Source organism: Pogoniulus pusillus, chromosome 39, assembly GCF_015220805.1.
Source record: "Pogoniulus pusillus isolate bPogPus1 chromosome 39, bPogPus1.pri, whole genome shotgun sequence".
In the NCBI taxonomy this organism is placed as follows: Eukaryota; Metazoa; Chordata; class Aves; order Piciformes; family Lybiidae; genus Pogoniulus; species Pogoniulus pusillus.
Genome location: NC_087302.1, coordinates 5130939 through 5148591, shown reverse-complemented (window position 1 = coordinate 5148591; position 17653 = coordinate 5130939). Strand labels below are relative to the sequence as shown.

General features: G+C 47.0%; 1 long non-coding RNA gene across 1 annotated transcript; it reads left to right on the top strand.

Annotated features, from left to right (window-relative positions):
- Positions 1-6237: 6237 nt before the first annotated feature.
- LOC135191492 (uncharacterized) lies at positions 6238-10974 on the top strand. The gene is made up of 2 exons (XR_010308829.1): positions 6238-6877; positions 10220-10974. It is a non-coding gene; the product is annotated as an uncharacterized LOC135191492 (long non-coding RNA).
- The last annotated feature ends 6679 nt before the right edge of the window (positions 10975-17653 follow it).

Genomic DNA, 17653 nt, shown 5'->3' with positions numbered 1-17653 from the left:
GCACATCATTAACTGTTTGACTTCCTAAGGCTTTAAGGTGCCCACATTTGCAGGACAAGTGACCCACAGCACATCATTAACTATTTGACTTCCTAAGGCTTTAGGGCGTCCAGATACACCCTGGATAAAGAAAGGAGACCTCAGTGTCATGGAGTGACTCACAAGGTTGGAGTCTGATCCTGCAGCAGGGGTTGGTGGGTGTGAATGTGTCTGTGTGTGTATAAAGATCACAGAATTCCATAATCCCAGTGTGGTGGGGGTTGGAAGGGACCTCTAGAGACCATCCAGTCCAACCCCCCTGCTAGAGCAGAGATACCCACAGCAGCTTGCCCAGGATCACAGTGTCCAGGTGGGTTTGGAATCTCTCCAGAGAAGGAGACTTCACAACCTCTCCTGGTAGCCTGCTTCAGGGCTTCAGCATCCTCACACCTAAGAATTTTCTCCTCCTGTCAGATGGAACCTCCTGGGAACAGATGCAGGAAAATGGAGTTGTCTTAGTGCTTAGGGCTACAGTTTAAGGTGAATCTTGTAGAGTAGGGTTCTAGGTTGCACCTGGTGATCCTGAGGGGCTTTGCCAACCTGCATCTTGCTGTGCTTCTTTCCCAAGAGCTGTGGAGCACAGGGGAAGCTCTGCTGGAGGATTTTTGTCTGAAGGGTAGGACAGGGAGCTGGGGTTGGCTTGGTGGTTTTTTTTTTCTCCTTTCATTTGAATCACATAATCATAGAATCAAGCAGGTTGGAAAAGAGCTCCAAGCTCAGCCAGCCCAACCTAGCACCCAGCCCTGCCCAACCAACCAGACCATGGCACTAAGTGCCCCAGCCAGGCTTGGCTGCAACACCTCCAGCCACAGCCACTCCACCACCTCCCTGGGCAGCCCATTCCAGTGCCAATCACTCTCTCTGACAACAACTTCCTCCTCACATCCAGCCTAGACCTGCCCTGGCACAACTTGATCCTGTGTCCCCTTGTTTTGTTGCTGCTTGCCTGGCAGCAGAGCCCATCCCCACCTGGCTACAGCCTCCCTTAATTTGGCAATTGTTCATCTAATCAGCATCAGCAAGAGGAGCAGATCCAATCCTAACCTCAGGTGTGTTTTTCAGTTACAGTCAAGTGCTTTTGGCACAACAAAAGCTATCTCCAAACCATCCAGATCAAGGGAAATGCCAAAGTGTGGCGATGGCCGAGCAGGGACAGGGCTGAGCCAGCGGAAAAATCTGGGCTTCCAGCTCAGGAAGCTTTCCTGCCTGTGTGTAAACACCCCCGGGACCAGCAGAGAAGGTTATTGTTGTTAGCCCTTCCTTATCAGCCTCCTTGCATTCCTTCCTTGCTGGCCCCGTCGCTGGCGGCTCGACAGCCTCCTCCTCCAGCCAGTGCTGCCTGAGGGCTCACAGCTGCTTTTGGGTCAGTTTTGGGTTGGGTGGGTTGTTGTTTTTTTTTTTTGGTGGTGGTGGTTTTGGGGTTTTGTTTGGGTTTTTTGTTTCGTTTAGTTTGGTTTTGGTTTTGTTTGTCTTTTTTTAGTCCAGCTCAGCTTCCCACAGCAGCTTGCTTGCCCATAAAGGTGAGCCCAAGGTTGATGCATGTCTGGTTCATGATGCCAAGTCCTGCTCCTCTATGGTGCCTATAGGCTGGATGCTAGGAGGAAGTTGTTGGCAGAGAGAGAGATTGGCATTGGAATGGGCTGCCCAGGGAGGTGGTGGAGTCGCTGTGTCTGGAGGTGTTTAAAAGGAAGCTGCCTGGGGCACTTAGTGCCATGGTCTGGTTGATTGGCTAGGGCTGGATGATCTTGGAGGTCTCTTCCAACCTGCTTGGTTCTAGGAGTCTGTATCATAGACTTGTAGAATCAAAGGCTCACAGAAGGGTTTGGGTTGGAAGGGACCTTCAAGATCATCCAGTTCCAACCTCCCTGCCATAGGCAGGGACACCTCCCACTGGCTCAGGTTGCTCAGAGCCTCAACTAGTCTGGTGTTAAAGACTTCCAGGGATGAGGCTTCCACTTCTCTGGGCAACCTGTTCCAGGATTCTGCTACCTTCACAGTAAAGAACTTCTTCCTACTGTCCAGCCTAAGTCTCCCCTTCTCCAGTTGACAGAAGCACAGAATCATTCAGGTTGGGAATGACTTTCAGGATCACCAAGCCCAACTGACATCCCTGCTCTGCAAGGACAGAATCGAGCACTGAGCTAAAGTTCCACTTCAAGAGCCTTGCACTCTGTGTCCCATAGCAAAATTGCCCCACCCTTGTGCTATTTTGCTCAATGCAGTTTAGCTCAGAGGCTACAGAACCACTCCTGCTCTTTAATTCCACCTGCTAAAGGTTGACCTCTGCAGCCCAGGCTCAGTGCAGACGAGCTCAGTGTCTGGGGTACTCACCACACAGAACTGGAGAGGGTCATGGTCCCAGACCAAGGTTTCTGCAGGACTTGGAAGCCAGAGCAGAGCCATCTGGGGTCTATTCCACATACCAATGCTGCTATCTGGTGGCTGTGCTCTGCTAAAGCATTTCCTACTCCGCTCCACGGAGCAGCTGATGCTCCACTAAGGATGCCCAGGCAGAAGCAGCATCTGAAGAAGAATCCAGCTCCAGCACAAGCCCCTGTAGCACTCCAGGGTGCTGGCAATGCCTCCAAGAAGTCGACATGCCAACACTGTGGAATTATGAAGGGAGCAACACGTAGGGTGGGCTTTGAAGCTCATGTTCTAGGAACGGGGAACATCCACAAAGAAATGTCTCCAACGAACTTCCCATTGATCCATTTCCTATCTGCTTCCTCCGTGCCTGATCCTGCAAAAAAGAAACCTCGTGTGGGAGTCTGCCAATGTTTGCTGCACCATCTGCTGCCAGGCCAGGCAGGCTTTGCCATCAGGGAATGCAGTGAGAGGCTCTGGAACACCCTGGGCTCCACTTCGAGTGGGCGATAGGGAAGCAGCGTTGGTGGAGCCAGGGCACATCCCAGGGGAGCTGGGAAGCAGAGGGGTGGGGTGGGGGCGGCTGTGCAGCCCGAGGTGGGAATCGCAGTGGAGTGAGGTTTGCTGCTGAGAAGGATTCATTTGCTTCTCCTGGGAGTCAAAACCCCCACGGACTGGAACAGCCTTTCTGGCAGTTTGCTAACGGGGAGGCAGTGGTCAGGGCAAAAGGAAACTCCCTTCAGTTTTTCACTGCAGCTGGAGGGGAAAGGAGTCTGAAACCGGTTGGGTCTCCTCTTCTCTTGCATCAGACACAGGAGATGATGTCCCAAGGACCTGAGCCTCCAAAAGATCTTTTCAAGGCACATACTTGTTTTGGTTTTATTTCTTCCCAGAAATTAAATCAGATCATTCTCCACCAACCCTGGATTAGTTATTTATTTATCTCCTCCTTCTGGGCCTTGTCATTTCCCCTCCCCCCCTTTTTTTTTTTTAATAAATAAGCTTTTTTTTAAAACTTTTTTTCTCTCTTTTTATTATCTTCTTTTTAAATCTTTATTCTTTTTTTCTTTTCTTTTTTTCTTTTTTTTCTCTTTTCTTTTTATATTTTCTTATTTATTTTCCTTTTTTCTCTTCTTTTTCTCTTTTTTTCCCTCTTTTCTTTGTTTCTCTTCCTTTCTTATTTTTCTTTTTCCTCTTTTCTTATTTTTTCCTCTTTTATTTTTTCTCCTTTTAAATATTTTTCTTTTTTTTATTTTCTTTTTTTCCTCTTATTTTTTATTTTTTTTATTCTTTTAATATATTTTTTGTATTTTTTATATTTTTCCTTTTTTTCTCTTTTCTTTTTTCTCCTCTTCTTTTTTATTTTTCTTTTTTCCTCTTCTTTTTTTCTCTATTTTTTACATTTTTCTCTTTTTTTCTATTTTCTTTTTTCTCCTCTTCTTTTTTCATTTTTCTTTTTTTCCTCTTCTTTTTTTCTCTATTTTTTTACATTTTTCTTTTTTTATTATTTTCTTTTTCTCCCTCTTATTTTTTTTCTTTTTCTCTTTTGATTTTTTAATCTTTATTCTTTTTTCTTTTCATTTTTTTCTCTTTTCTTTTTTCTCTTTTCTTTTTTTTCCCTCTTCTTTTTTTTCCCATTTTCCTTTTTTCTCCTCTTTTCTTATTTTTTCATCTTTTCTTTTTTTTCTCTTAATTTCTTATATATTTTTCTTTTTTTCCTCTTTTCTTTTTTGTCTTTTTTTTAAATATTTTTTTAAAATATTTTTGTACCTTTTTCTTTTTCTTTTTTTCCTCTTTTTTTTTAAATATTTATTCCTTTTTGGGGGGTGATTTATTCTTTTCCTTTTTTGCTTTTCTTTTTCTTCTGGTCATTCTTCCCCCTCCCATTTTTTTGCTTGTTTACTTTTGTGTGCATAATTTTTTCTCTCTTTCTTTTCTGATTTCTTTTCCCCTTTTTTCTTCTTCCCCCCCCCCCTTTTTTTTTTTTGAGATTGTTTCCCTTTTTGTTTCTTTGTGTGTGATTTTTTTCCTCACCTTTTTCTTTTGCTGATTTATATTCTTTTTTTCCTCTTTTTTTTTCCCTTTTCCTTTTTATCTGGGGGGGGGGGGGGAGGTTATTTGTTGCCGAGATTTGTTTCCCAATCTCCATGCGTGAATCTCCCTTCTTTTATCATCCTCCTGCCCCCGGGGGCTTTATTGCTGCTTTGGCAACACGCTAACATGTTTAGGAACGATAAGGCATCTAATGAATAGTTTAATTAGCAGTACAAGGTCTTAATAGCTTATTAAAGCCATTCAGAAAATCCTTTCCCCCCCCTCTTTCTCTGCTCCAATATAATTCACCAGCAAATGATTAAAAACAAACCCCCAAACCCCAAGTTTGGAGGCTCCGAGGAGGAGAAGTGCTGCTGGATTTGCGATTTCACGGAGAGGGAAAGAGGATTTTGCACCTCTAAACCCATTCTTTTGTGGTCGTCGTTCTACAAACCCCAACCAACGGAACAGATTAAGGACAGCGCTCGCCCGGGACCGCGGCGGCTGCGGTGCGGCAGGCAAAGCAAGCAGCCTGCGAGGAGGGGAAAGTCAAAGTGCCTGCACATAAACAAGTCCTGGGGAGGAGGAGGAGGAGGAGGAGGAAGGAGGGGGGAGGGGGGAGGGAGGAGGTAAAGTTGCTCTTTAAGAGGCTCTCTGGACGAAATGTCAAGGCGTGCTCGGAGCTGGGGCAGCTCAGCGCCCTTCACAACCTGCTCCTTCTGGCACTGAAAGCGGCTAAAGCTGAGCGCTTTCACCTCGCCTCGGGAAAACTCCAGCAGAGGAAGGACCACCGGACCCCCTCTATGCCTTCCCCATCCCTCTTCCTCCCCCCTTCACCCCCACCCCCCCCCCACCCCCCTCCAGCGTTCGATTCAGCTTCCATGAGCAGAGGGAAACCCAAGCCAGCCGCTCCGCTGCGCTCAGCTCGGGTTCCTCTTCTGCTGTGTTTTTCCTCTGACCCGCACAAAGATTTCTTTCTAAATTTATCGCCGCGTCCATCGCCAGTCCCACTTAGAGCAGATTAGGAGGCTGGGCAGGCAGGGCCCATCGCAATGAGGGCAGGGGAGCTCGGGAAAGCGCAGGCTAAGGGGCAATGACGCAGCCAGCCAAGGCGGAGGGCAGCGAGCAGCCCCCGGGGCAACTTACACCCCGAGCTCGACCCCTACCAACCTCCCTACTTCGGATTCTTCACCCCCAGAGAAGGCTCCGGGGGATGCTGCACTCAGATGGCAACGTCCCAGCTCCTGGCTGGATGCAGGGAGCTTTGCTGGGCTCTGGAGGCCACAGAGCTGGCACCACTGGGGAATTTCCACTGGGCTGCAGATGGAGCTTGCTGGGCTCGGTGTGGGCTGCGAGGGGTGAAGCAGCGTTTGGCTGCAGTGGTGCATGCTGGAGCAGTGTCTGCAGCACCTCCCTGGGGCTCTGAGCAGCTTGATCTAGTTGGAGGTGTCCCTGCTGACTGCAGGGTGGTTGGACAAGATGACCTTCGAGGGTCCCTTCCAAGCCAGTGCATTCTGTGACTCTGATTCTATGCAGCTGAGCATCTCACAGGCTCCTGTGTCCCCCTTCTGTGCATCTCCTAAGATGCTGCCTGGATCCAGCAACCTTTTTTCCCCCTGCCGGGAGGGTGTGTATGTCTCTGTGGGATCAGAGCTGTTATTCTGTGCCCCGTGGAACCCCCCAGCCCAAGGACACAAACTGCTTTAACTCTCCCTGCCATGAAGGCTTGATGCTGATGCAGACTTTGCAGTGCCGAAGCACAGCATGGGGGGGGAGAGGGGGGGTGTGAGCGGGGGAGGATTTTGCACCGTCTTCGGAATCACTCAGGGAAATTCTGCACTTCCAAGGATGGCATCATTGGGAGAACGCTGGAGTAGCAGAGTTTTCTGACGTGCCTGTCAGCAAATCACTTCAGCTGTGCTGTGCCAAGTTCCCCATCCGTTAAATGGGGAATGATTATCCCCCTGCTTCCGAGGAATGAGTGAGAATAATGCCCAGTAATGACTGGAAGGGGGGAGGGGGGAGGAGGAGGACTGGAAGGTAGCCAGGGAGATGCGCAGTGACACACGTAGTGGCTGCAGACCCGGCAGGAACACGCAGCGCTTTAAAAGCAACCCTCTGGGAATTGGTTTCTCCTGCTGCTGCTTTGGGTTTGGGTTTTGTTTTTTTCTGTTTGGGTTGGGGTTTGATATTTATTTTTTTTCTCTCCTTGAGGAAAATCCTGGAATAGGATTTGAAAAGGTTTCTCTGCCTGCTTCCCTGCGTCGGGAAATCTCAGGATGGATGGAAAGGAAGAGGAAGATGTGATGGGAGAAGGCACCTCAGGGGAGCCTGGAGTACCAGCTCCCTTCTCTCAGCCCGTCCCACCCCGCCAGGGACCCCCTCCTCGGGCCACTCGCTGCCTCCTGGAGCCACAGGGATGCTGCACGCTGGGAAGGTACCGTGGTGGAAGGGGGTCGGTTGGGGAGAGAGGGGACAGGGCTGTGTCCACCCCATGCCCATCCCATCTACATCCTGCACCCATCCCATACACATCTGATTTGCATCCCACACCTCCCCTATACACATCCCATACCCATCCCAACAGCATTCCATGCACATCCCATCTGCGTCCTGCACCAGTCCCATGCACATTCCACCTGCATCCCATGAACATCCCATGTGCTTCCCAGGCACATTCTGGTACATCCTGCACCCATCCCATGCATATCCCACTCCCATCCCATGCATATTCTGCACCTATCCCACACACTTCCCAACCACATCCCTGCCTGCAGCCCTCCCACCACAGTCAGGTCTAAGCACTGGGAAGAGAGGAACTGGGCTGCAGAGGCCTCCCCATGCCAAGCACATCCTGAGCTGGGGTGAGGGGGAGCACGCTGGGGAAGGGGGGGTGGGGTTCAGCCTTTGACATGATTCACTTCTCCAGAGTTGATGATGATGATGATAATGATTTCTCATCACTCTGGGGCAGCAGATCAGCCTGAGGGGAGCGGATGATATTATTATTATTATTATTATTATTATTATTATTATTATTATTATTATTATTATTATTTCAATTGTTATTAATTATTATTATCATCATCATTGTACTGATATTTATTCGATGATGATTTCTCATCACTCTGGGGCAGCAGACCAGCCTGAGGGGAGCTGCTGCTATTATTAGTAATATTACAATTATTATTAATTATTATCGTTATCATAATCAATATACTGATATTTATTCAATGATGATGATGATTCCTCATCACTCTGGGGCAGCAGATCAGCCTGAGGGGAGCTGATATAATAATAATAATAATAATTATTATTATTGTTATTATTATTTATTATTTATTATTGTTTTTATTGTTGTTGTTGTTTCCATTGTTATTATTTCCATTATTATTAATTATTATTATCATCATCATTGTACTGATATTTATTCGATGATGATGATGATTTCTCACCACTCTGGGGCAGCAGACCAGCCTGAGGGGAGCTGATATTACCATTATTATTGTTATTATTATTACTACTACTACTACTATTACCATTGTTTATTATTATCATCATCATCATACTGATATTTATTCAATGATGATGATGTTGATGATTCCTCATCACTCTGGGGCAGCAGATCAGCCTGAGGGGAGCTGATTATATATATTATTATTATATATTATTATTATTATTATTATTATTATTATTATTATTATTATTATTGCCATTATTATTATATTATTACTACTACCATTACCATTTATTATTATTATCATCATCATCATTATACTGATATTTATTCAATGGTGATGATGATGATGGTGATGATACTTCATCACTCTGAGGCAGCAGACCAGCCTGAGGGGAGCTGCTATTATTATTATTATTATTGCCATTATTATTATAATCATTATTATTATTATGTTATTTATTTTTAATACATTTAACCTTTTACTAAACATTTAATAAGCAGCAACTTTAAACAATAACAGATAAATGATAATTATTAATTACATGTTAACTACTGTCATTAGTACATTTTAAATCAGTTTAACAGTCTGCTAAATAAGTCATAAATAATAGTATTGAAATAATTGACAAGATACAATAATCATTAACAATAACAACAACAACAGGGCAGAGCTCATTGCTGTCTACAACTACCTGCAGGGAGGCTGTAGCCAGGTGGGGTTGGGCTCTGCTGCCAGGCAGCCAGCAACAGAAGAAGGGGACACAGCCTCAAGCTGTGCCAGGGCAGGTCTAGGGTGGATGTGAGGAGGAAGTTGTTGGCAGAGAGAGTGATTGGCACTGGAATGGGCTGCCCAGGGAGGTGGTGGAGTGGCTGTGGCTGGAGGTGTTGCAGCCAAGCCTGGCTGGGGCACTTAGTGCCATGGTCTGGTTGGTTGGGCAGGGCTGGGTGCTAGGTTGGGCTGGCTGAGCCTGGAGCTCTCTTCCAACCTGCTTGATTCTGTAATAACAATAATAATAATAATAGCAGCTCCTCTCAGGCTGGTCTGCTACCCCAGAGTGATGAGGAATCATCATCATCATCATCATCATCATCATCATCATCATCATCATCATCATCATCATCAAATAAATATCAGTATAATGATGATAATAATAATAATGGAAATAGTAGCAATAATAATAATGGAAATAGTAGCAATCATAATAATATTAATAATAATAGCAGCTCCTCTCAGGCTGGTCTGCTGCCCCAACGTGATGAGGAATCATCATCTTCATCATCATCACCATCATTGAATAAATATCAGTATAATGATGATGATAATAATAATTATTAACAATGGAAATAATAATAATGGAAAAAATAATAATAATGGAAATAATAATAATAATAATAATAATAATAATAATAATAATAATAATAATATCAGCTCCCCTCAGGCTGGTCTGCTGCCCCAGAGTGACAAGGAATCATCATCGTTATCATCATCATCATCATCATCATCATCATCATCATCATCATCATCATCATCGAATAAATACTAGTATAATGATGATAATAATAAATAATAATGGTAATAATAATAATAGCAGCTTTCCTCAGGCTAGTCTGCTGCTCCAGAAAGATGAGGAATCATCATCATTGAATAAATATCAGTATAATGATGATGATGATGATGATGATAATTAATCATAATGGAAATAGTAGTAGTAATAATAATAATAATAATATCAGCTCCCCTCAGGCTGGTCTGCTGCCCCAGAGTGATGAGGAATCATCATCATCATCATCATTGAATAAATATCAGTATAATGATGATGATGATGATAATTAATCATAATGGAAATAATAATAATAATAATAATAATAATAATAATAATAATAATAATAATAATATCAGCTCCCCTCAGGCTGGTCTGCTGCCCCAGAGTGATGAGGAATCATCATCATCATCATCATTGACTAAATATCAGTATATTATTAATAATACAAATACAAAGCACTACCAATGTACTCCAGGTACTACTATTTATTAAGTACTAATTGTTCCTTACAAGCAGCAGCAGCAGCAGCAGCAGCTCCTTCTGTTGCACTTCACCAAGGGCTGGGAGACCACACAGGTCAAATCTCAGGCAGCTCTGGCCAGACTCATTCCTTCCCGATGGATAATTGGGAATGCCTGTCCTGGGTCAAATGGGACATGGGGTGGGATGCAAAGGGCCTCTCACTTAACTCTGCTTTGACACAAGGTCATGGGGGTGGGGGGGGGTCAAAAGTGACTGCTTTACAGCTTTGTGTTTTCTCTGCTTTTATATTCAGGGCTAACTGCTCCAGGTAGCATCACAACCTCCAGGTAGCATCACAACCTCCACATAGCATCACAACCTCCACACGATGGATTGCTGGGGGCATTGCTCCTTGGCTTTTGTGGTCTTTGGGACTCGGTGAAAACTTCCCAGCCAAGGAAAAAGAAAGGGAGAAAGGATGCCTGGAGTGAAAGGACAAAACAGAAGCTTTTGCCCCAGGCAAAGCTGTTACTCACCGGTGGGTTTGGAAGCTCCGTGGAATCACTTTGGGATGGATGTTGCTGTTTCTCCTTCACCTCAATTCCAGTCTTTGAGAAGCCTTTCAGTGAAGAAGTCTCTTATAGTGTCCAACCTAAACCACTCCTGCTGCAACCTGAGGCCGTTTCCTCTCGTCCTGCCGCTTGTTACTAGGGAGAAGAGACTGCAAAGTTTCTATCTTCACCACAATATTCTTACAGCTTTGGGTTTTGGGGGGTGGAAGACAATCAGCAGCTGGTTTAGAGGCTTTAAGTCAGTCCTTGCTGTCTCTTCAGGGCTGGCTGGAGCATATCCTAGCATGAAAAGGGTTGGAAAGGACCTCTGGAAGTCATCCAACCCAACCCCCCTTGCTCCAGCAGGGCACCCACAGCAACTTGTCCAGCATCACAACAGCCAGGGGGTGGTTTGGGATCTCTCCCGAGATGGAGACTCCACAACCTCTCTGGGCAGCCTGCTCCAGGGCTCCAGCACCTTTAAATTAAAGAATTTCCTCCTCGTGTTCAAATGCAACTTTTTTATGTGCAACTTTGTGCTCATTACCCTTTGCCCTGTCCCTGGGCACCACTGACAAAAGCCTGGCCCCATCCTCCTGCCACCCACCCTTTAGTATTGATCAGCATTGATCATATCCCCACCTCAGCCTTCTCTTCTCCAGGCTAAAAAGCCCCAAGTCCTTCATCCCTTCTTCACCAGAGAAGTCCCCCCCTCAGCATCCTCCCTTTTTCAAGGAGTCAATGAGATCCAAGTCCTGCAGAGGCTGAGAAGGAAGGAGCTGGTTTGGGTGGTTTGTTTAAGAAGGAAAATAGTTGGCAGGAACATGAGCAAAGCTGAAAGTATTTTCATCTGTTTTGTTTTGCAATGTTTAATGTTTTGTTTTCTACTTTAAGGATTAGACAAAGGAATCACTGGGAACAAAGGTCTCCCACTCTGGAAAAGGAGGGGGGGATAATAAAGCCCTGCAGTGGTAATGTGACTAAGCAAAATTGGCCATGAAAACCCCCCCCAAATGATAATATAAAGGGGTGGGGGAGGGGGGAAGTTCACCTTCAGATCAAGATTTGTTGGCAAAATGATTCCAGGCTGGGAAGAGAAATCAGAAATCTTACTTGGAGTTGAATTTTTTATGCTCTAAGCTGGATTTTAGAGCTTAGGAGTGGCCCTCAAGTGTTGATTGCTCTGTTAAGCACCAAATCCCTCTCCTCACTTTGGAGCTGTTGAGTACCTGGGATTTAGGAAAGGCTACAGAGGAGACCAAAATAAAAACCAAACCAAGACATCCCTGAAATGAAAACAACTTAGAATGATAGAAGCAGTCAGGGTTGGAAGGGACCACAAGGAGCAGCCAGTGCCAACCCCCCTGCCATGCCCAGGGACACCCTACCCTAGAGCAGGCTGCACACAGCCTCAGCCAGCCTGGCCTCAAACACCTCCAGCCATGGGGCCTCAACCACCTCCCTGAGCAACCCATTCCAGCCTCTCACCACTCTCCTGCTCAACAACTTCCTCCTCACCTCCAGCCTCACTCTCCCCACCTCCACCTTTGCTCCATTCCCCCCACTCCTGCCACTCCCTCACAGTCTCAAAAGTCCCTCCACAACTTTTTTGTAGCCCCCTTCAGATCCTGGAAGGCCACAAGAAGGTCACCTAGGAGCCTCCTCTGCTCCAGCCTGCACAGCCCCAACTCTTTCAGGCTGTGCTCACAGCAGAGCTGCTGCAGCCTCTGAGCATCCTCCTGGCCCTGCTCTGGACACTCTCCAGCATCTCCACATCCCTTTTATCTTAGGGGCTCCAGAACTGGATGCAGTTTGAGGAGAAAGCAGCTGGGAAAGAAACCTCTTCTTGCCCTTTGCTTTTTTTATGAGCATATTTAAGAGATAGTATCTTAGAATTGCTTATTTTTAGAACTGTCTAGAAGCCTCAGCTGGGACCTGGTGAAGCTCAGACTCCCTCAGAGTGGTTGGGGTGGGCTCAGTGCTGTCCAAGCAAAGACAGTTTGTCCCTGGCCAATATAATTTACAACTCTACTGTCAAGGGTGGGACAAGAGGCAAAGAGAGCCACAGAATCAAAAAGGTTGGAAAAGACTTTGGAGATTACCAAGTGCAACCAAAAAGTCTGTCCCATCTTTCTGATCAGCCTCTTTAAGTACTGAAGACCCACCAGAAGGTCCCACTGGAGCACTTTCTTCTCCAGAACAACCAAGCTGGGTCACCAGACTCCTCTGCAGAAGCCAAAAGGAGCTGAGGTCTCTCTTTAAGTACTGAAAAGCTACCAGAAGGTCCCTCTGGAGCCTTCTCTTCTCCAGAACAACCAAGTTTGGTCACCAGACTCCTCTGGAGAAGCCAAAAGGAGCTGAGGTCTTCCCATCAAGCCCTTCCCCAGCATCTCACTCAAACCACAAGGACAAATTGTGGTGGCCCAAGATTATCCCAGACCTTGACTCAGCACATCCCTAAGGCACAGCACCCTGGGTCACAATCTGGGGATCATGCTGGAGGTTTGCAGACCTCCAGCCCCAAACTCACCAAACTCTGACACAGGATCAAGCTCTGGAAGCTTGGGGAGCTGGTCAGAAGATGCTCCAGGGTTAAATCCCCCAGCAAACTCCACCTTACCTGGATCCCATTTTCCAGGAGGGTTTATCCTGGTATTTTTTCATAGAATCAAGCAGGTTGGAAGAGAGCTCCAAGCTCATTCTGTGTCCAGTTCTGCGCCCCTCAATTCAACAGAGACGTTGAGGGGCTGGAAGGTGTCCAGAGAAGGGCAACAAAGCTGGTGAGGGGCTTGGAACACAAACCCTATGAGGAGATGCTGAGGGAGCTGGGGGTGTGCAGCCTAGAGGAGGCTCAGGGGGGATCTCATTGCTGTCTACAACTACCTCAAGGGAGGTTGTAGCCAGGTGGGGGTTGGCCTCTTCTCCCAGGCAACCAGCAATGGAATAAGGGGACACAGTCTCAAGTTGTGCTGGGGAAAGTCTAGGCTGGATGTTAGGAGGAAGTTGTTGGCAGAGAGAGTGATTGGCATTGGAATGGGCTGCCCAGGGAGGTGGTGGAGGAACTGTCCCTGGAGGTGTTCAAGAAAAGACTGGGTGAGGCACTTAGTGCCATGGTCTGGTTGGTTGGGCAGGGCTGGGTGCTAGGTTGGACTGGCTGAGCTTGGAGCTCTCTTCCAACCTGCTTGACTCTATGATTCAGCCCAACCTATCCACAAGCCCTATCCAACCAACCAGACCATGGCACTAAGTGCCCCAGCCAGGCTTGGCTGCAACACCTCCAGCCACAGCCACTCCACCACCTCCCTGGGCAGCCCATTCCAATGCCAATCACTCTCTCTGCCAACAACTTCCTCCTCACATCCAGCCTAGACCTGCCCTGGCACAACTTGAGGCTGTGTCCCCTCGTTCTCTTGCTGCTTGCCTGGCAGCAGAGCCCAACCCCAGCTGGCTGCAGCCTCCCTGCCTTTCGTTGCGCGCAGTTTCGCTTTCGGCGCAGCGGGCAGCGCAGTCGGCGGGCGGCTGGAGCAGGGTCGAGCCCGCGGCCGTGGGCTGGCCGCAGCAGCGCGCAGCGAGGCGGATCGCTGCCGTCACTCCCGGCGTTCCCATCGCTGCCGCCGGAGCACGCCGTGTTCCCGGCGTTATGTAATACCGGCAGGCGGCTGCCCCCCGGCCTCGCTGCTGCTGCTGCTGCTGCCCCTGCTGCAGTCGTCACCAACTCCCCCCACCCCCAGCCCACCCCTGTCACCATTCACAGCCTCTGCGTCCCCATGGGAAAAGAGAGAGGGTTGGAGGGGGGGGATAAAAAAGCCGAAGTGTGGCTGTAATTAGGATTAATCTATTTATAGGCAGCTGTCTGCTGCCCTGTCCCTGCTCCAGCTGAGAGGGTTTGATTCCTGCCATCCACCTCGGCTCTTGGCGCTGCTGCACCCAGGATTTGGGGAGAGCTTTTTTTGTTTCCATGTAAATCTTAAACTTTGTTGCTTTGAGTTTATTGCTTTGGGTTTTGGGTTTTTTTGTGTGTTTGGTTGCTTTGGGTTTTGGGGGTTTTTGTGTGTGTGTTTGGTTGGTTTGGTTTTGGTTTGTTTGGGTTTTTGCGTTCGGGGTTGTTTTGTTTGCTTGTTTGGTTTGATTTGGTTGGGTTTTGGTTGGGTTGGGTTTTTTTTTGTTGTTGTTTGGGTTTGGGTTTTTTTGTTTGGTTTTTTTTGTTTGGGTTTTTTTTGGGGGGGAGGTTAAGGGTTGTTTTGGGGGAGTGTTGGTTCTTTTTTGCTTGAGTGTTATGTTTTTTACCCCCAAATCTTTTATTTTTGATCCCACTCTCATATAGAACAGCCGGGAAATCCAGCTCTAAAGTGATACAAAGGTTGCACTATAAGAAATTGGTTTTTAAAAGGAACAAAATATAAAAGGAAAAGGGGGGGGGGGGGGGGGGGGAAGGAAAAAAAAAGGAAAAGTAAAAAGAAAAAAAATTTTAAAAAAAGAAATAAAAAAGGAAAAAAAGGGGGAAAAGGGAAAAATAAAAAGAAAAAAATTAAAAAGGAAAAAGAAAGAAAAAGAAAAAATAGAGAAAATTAAAAAGAAAAAAAAAAGGAGGGGAAAAAGGGAAAAAAATTTAAAAAAGGAAAAAGAAAGAAAAATAAAAAATGAAATGGAGAAAATTAAAAGGAAAAAGATAAAAAGGAAAAAGAAAATATGAAAATGAAAAAATAAATAGGAAAAAGAAAATAGGGAAAAGAGAAAAAAGCAAAAGGAAAAAAGGTAAAGAAAAAAGGGAAAAGAAAAAGATAAACAGAAAGAAAAAGGAAAAAGAAAAAGGAAAACAGAAGGAAAAAGGAAAAAGAGAGAAGAAAAAGAGAAAAGAAAAAAGGGGAAAAAAGGAAAAAAGGAAAAAGAAGAAAAAGAATAAAGGTGAAAAAATTAAAACAAAAAAGAAAAAAAGGGGAAAATAAAAAAGGAAAAAAAGGGGGGAAAGGGGGAAAAAGGGTGGGAAAAGGGGAAAAAACGGGAGGGGAAAAGGGGGAATAAAAGGGGGAAAAAGGGGAAAAAAGGGGGGAAAGATTTTTTTTTTTTTTTAAAGGGAAAAAAAGGGGGGGGGGGCTGTGGAATAAAAATATTTTAAAAGGGGAAAAAAAAAGTTGTGCAGCTTTTCCTATCGTTATTGTTCCTTTTACTCTGGCGTTTGGGATCCTACTCACAGATCAGGAATGTGTTGTAGCCGAAGCTGCACAAAGAGCACGGGAGGAAAATTGGCTCTTCCAACCTATCCTAAGTGATACCAAACGTGAGTTTGGTTTGGGGGAGAGGAAAGCGTCGGGAGAAGATGTGAGAGACACCTCCGAGCCGCCAGCTGAGCGTGTTTACAGCCCCTGTCTTTAAAGCTCTGCTCCTCAGATGTTTAACCTTTTAGAATCTATTTGTAGAGGGAACTTCCAGGCAGATTAGTAGTTAGGAAAACAGCATCAAACACAGTCGGAGCCAGATCAATAGACTCCTCCACCGCACCCCCCCACCCCCAAACACACCCCGGGTAAGGTTTGGCTTTTGCGGTTATTGATGCCCCACGCCAGACTGGGGCCGGGATGCGGGGAGGAAGGAGCAGGGTCAGACCCACACCACACACACCTCCCCCTTCCCGCCGAGGGTAAGGATTGGTACCTTTAAGCAGCGTCGAGACAGCAGGTTTGGAGTTCTCCTTGCCCCAGCTCTGCTCTGCGATGGGTAGGAAGCACCAGCGTGGTCCAGAGCTTTGGCATGGGGATGATTCTCTGCCTAGGGCAAAGCTACTCAGCCAAATACCCTTCCCACCCCTCCCCCCCGAAAAATCCAGCAACCAGCCCAGGGCCATGTCCTGCTTTCCATGGAGGGGCAGGGTGGATTTTCCTCTCAACCCCACCTGCCGTGTGTTTGAGTGACTCACGAAGCTCCGAGGCTGGAGAGGGCTATTTCTGTGCCTCCCCTGCAATCCCTGCTCCCTCCGACTGCGCTGCCAGCGCACCTCAGCCATGCACAGCACCCCCGCCACCTCTATTCTTAGCACCTAATAGCCGAAATAATTACTTTTGTCTCCGCTCTCTTAGCTCCTCGGCTTTGCAAGCACGGCTCAGGGGGGCCTGGCTGCTCCCACTGCCTCTCCTGCGTCAGGGAGAGCGGTCAAGGAGGCCACCAGACTGGTTTCCATCACTGTGTTTGCATCACTTGTGCCGGCCCCAGGGATGCTGCAGGGCAGCAAGCGGGGTGCTGGGTGGGGGACGTTGAATATCTCAAAGCCAGCTTCACCACGGGGTGTAAGGTCTGCTTTGAAGCTGCCTGGTATGTTAATGTGGTGCCACCTCTTTGGAAAGGATCTCAGCTCTTCCAGCTGGGATTTGCTTAAATGCTTGGCAGGGTAAATTCTCGTTTTTTTCCAACGGCAGGGCCAGGTTTGCACCTGCAGGCTTCCATCTCCGTGACTGTGTTACTGTGTGGGCAAAGGTTTGCATGCAGGGTGCAAGAGTTTCATGCAGATGCCAGCACATCCCTGACAGCTCCTGGGTACAAACCCACACCCCTGGCTTTGCTGTGGTTTGATCTCAACACCAGCGAATTCCATCCAGTTTTCTTGACCCCCCCCCCCTCCTCCTCCCACAAAGAGGATGATAATCCTCCCCCCAACCCCAGTCTGCTTTCAGTAACTGAGGGGGCTAAAGCAGAGCTGGGGAGGGACTGTTTAGAAGGGCTTGTGGTGGTAGTACGAGGGGCAGTGATGTGAAACCAGAACAGAGTAGATTGGGACTGGAGATGAGGAAGAAGTTCTTCACAGGGAGGGTGAGGAGACATGGGAACAGGTCGTGGAGGTGTTAAAGGCTGGTGTTAAAGGCCAGGCTGGATGAGGCCGTGGGCAACCTAGGCTGGTGGGAGGTGTCCCTGCCCATGGCAGGGGGGTTTGGAACTGGATGATCTCGAAGGTCCCTTCCAACTCAACCCATTCCATGATTCTGTGATACTGAGGTCCAGGGGTTACGTATCTACAGCTGCACAGACTTGCTCTGTCTTGGGGCAGGAATTTGTTTGGCATAGTCAAGGCCTCTGGATTATTTGATCTGTGCTTTTTTAGCTCAACAGGAACATGCCCTGATTTTAACAATCGCCACTTCCTGCAGCCAGAGGAAGGTGTGGCTGGTGGCATTTAAAGTGAAACCTAAGCCAAGGCTTCTCCAGCA